General features: G+C 32.2%; 1 long non-coding RNA gene across 1 annotated transcript; it reads left to right on the top strand.

The window, feature by feature from the left end:
• Positions 1-810: 810 nt before the first annotated feature.
• On the top strand, positions 811-2,141 carry LOC143059531 (uncharacterized). The gene is made up of 2 exons (XR_012973503.1): positions 811-1,073; positions 1,678-2,141. It is a non-coding gene; the product is annotated as an uncharacterized LOC143059531 (long non-coding RNA).
• The last annotated feature ends 1,008 nt before the right edge of the window (positions 2,142-3,149 follow it).

A 3,149-nucleotide genomic window follows, 5' to 3' on the forward strand; every position in this document is an offset into this window, starting at 1 on the left:
TGTGTATAAATCATTACCACTATAATAGCAAAGCAGTATCTAACAAGATATATTTAATAAAGATACAAGAAGAAACAAAAAAAGATCCTTTCATCATGGTCACAAAACCTGAGTTATTCAGTAAGAAAATATCATCTTTAAATTTGAAAGAGAAGTGAAAGGATAATACTAGTTTAACCTGAACTATCATAACATGAACATATATTTTCTTATGCACTACATATAATTATTAAATTACAGATTGCAAAGCACATTTTTCGATAGTATGTTCTTATAATATGACACTATTTATAAAGTAAGGGGAAAAGCTTTATTATACTTTTTGTTTCAGAAACATGTCAATAAGTAGTGCACAATTTGTCCCCACGAGAAAGCCGATTGTTTGTTGAAAAACACATTTATACAAAACGTAACACACAGTCACGTTATCAATAGAAAAATAAACAATACTTTTTGCCTACTTCAGAATTATTTTTTCACCGCAATAATATGTTTTAAACTGGTAGCAGTCCCAAGTTATGTCTACAGGAGATGAAATATAGAGATCATATCTGGAACCAACAAATCAAGTTATCTAGGGATATTATATATCTCTCCACAAGAGGCGTGGTTTGAGAAATTTTCAGCTGTATTTACGAAGTGCAACCTTTAAGTTTGGAATTATTCTAATTATTGTTTCTTTCAACTAACAGTGTTTAGAAAAAGTGGTGAATACTTAACATAATACCGTTTGTAGTGTACTTAAAACACGTTGTTAACTTATCCTATATTCGTGTAGATAGTTTACCTGTGAACATTTGAGATAAGGACGGAAACACGAAGCCTTCTAACTATTTACCTCAAGGTTCATTAAATAATGAAGATGCACAGTGTTTGCGCCTTTACTTTGTTGCTTTTCAGCAGCAAGTGTTTATCTAAAAACATGGATGATAACGACAGAGGAGAAATTTTGGCTTTGAAACGAAAAGTTGAAATAATGTCTAACATGTATGCGGAAGTAGTGCGATTAAAGACTAGAATTGAAGAACTAGAACAGAAAGTACAGGAGTGTCCGTGCTCAGCCAATCATAAACGTAAGAATACTTAAGTTTGATATATCATGTCTATTTTATCAATTACACACAGAGATTAGGATGGATCTTTCTGTAAACATTTTAAAGTATCCTTTCTAAACCTATTAATCAATCATCGGTCTTGATGAGCTTTCTTAAGAACGTCACATAAGAAAAATATCGACACGAAGCTGAACGATAGAATATGGAGATATCATTTCAAGAGTTATCAATTTGTACATAAGAACCTTATTGTTTAATTGAATGTTTAAGATACTGTATACCATTATTTAGATACCAAATGTAGAGGTTTTTTTTCGTAATCTTAACAGTCATCTAATATCAACAAGATGTAAAATACGAATTGGAAGCAAGGGCGAAATCTGATTAACAATCAACTTAAAACAAATAAGGAAATACAAGAACAAGAGAAACACATTAAGCAATATATATACGCCCTGACTCTCTTTCTCTCTATATATATATTTATGTGTATTAACCTTTCTAATCCATCAACAAAACAATTAATTAATCACAGACATAAAAAACCTTCCATATATGGCATTATTATCTAGCTAGCTCCTTTTTCAATATAAATATATGATATACATTTCCTCTTTCAAAGGACTTCTTATACCAAACACCAACCCATCCCTCCATATTGCATTCGATGCAATGATAAGTGGTAACAGAGACTATGTTGGACACGCTGATGTCACTATAATTTTTGACACAGTAATGACTAATAGAGGAGACGCATACCAGAAGGATATAGGCTTATTCATTGCTCCTGTAACGGGTACTTATTTATTTACTTGGACTATTCGAGGCGATGCAGGATCAAGTTTTGTGTCAGGCTTGTTTGTAAACGGAATAAGAAAAGTAGGACTTCACACCGACGGGTCATCCCAGAGAATTCTAAGACCAGTGGCAACAAAAACAGCAATTCTGGACTTGAATGTCAATGATCATGTATTCATAAAAGCCATAGGAATTCAAATACGGGGTTTACTGCTCAGTGACATTTATGGTCACAGTAGTTTTGCTGGAACTTTACTTTTTACAAATTAAAAGTATTGCAAATATAAATATAGGGTATTTTATTATGGAAAATATGAACAAGTTCGTTGAAGACGGTTTCATTCTCAAACAAGAAGTGCAATTTTTTATGTCTTGATATTCATTACAAAATGACCGCTATATCAGTAAGAAATTGAACCTCAGACTCCTTGTAAATTCAATCATTGCTCTAATAAATGACAAAGATAAGTACTATTATAAGAAACTCCGTCGAAACAAAATTTGTAATAATTATCAAATGTACCAGGCTTATAATCTAATACGACAGACGCGCATTCGTCTACATAAGACTCATCAGTGACGCTCAGATCAAAATAGTAAAAAAACCAAACAAGTACAAAGTTGAGGAACGCAGATGATCCAAAATCCCCACCAAAAAAGTTGTGCCAAATACGGCTAAGGTCATCTCTGCCTGGGATAAGCAAATACATTGTATTAGTATTTCGAAAAAATCATAAATTCGGAAATGTGGCTATGGTGTTGTCTCGTCTGCCACTAAAATGACCGGATGCGAGACTAATTGATTCTATTAACCTGGATACAGCGTAAACTACTTGAATGAAGCTTTTGATGACTTTAGAAGGCAGAATATCAAGATAATTCAAGCCTTTTGTTACGAAGTTTTTGTTTGTTATATATTCTATGTCACTAATCTGTTTTTCATGGTTCAGTGACTGAAAAAAACCTGTAAATTTGTTCGTAACATTTGAACTTCTCACTGATTATAATAACAGAATACTTGTAACTGTATTCGGTCCATGAGATCTTTACAAAGTCTTCAAATCTGTAACATAGGTTTCACTATCTGATATCTCATTTCACTAATCAGTGAATAAGTTTTCGCAAATATGTTAGTTTCTCAAATACTATCAACAGTAGATCAGTTATATTAGGTGTATACACATTTTGTGATTTGTAAATGTCCGTCTGGAATGGTTCATCTTACTTAAACTTCATTTCCATGGGTCTTATTTGAAATGATTTTATTACAATCTCTGAGATAAACCAGAAATTCTG

The sequence above is a fragment of the Mytilus galloprovincialis genome, chromosome 14, assembly GCF_965363235.1.
Source record: "Mytilus galloprovincialis chromosome 14, xbMytGall1.hap1.1, whole genome shotgun sequence".
NCBI classification, from domain to species: domain Eukaryota; kingdom Metazoa; phylum Mollusca; class Bivalvia; order Mytilida; family Mytilidae; genus Mytilus; species Mytilus galloprovincialis.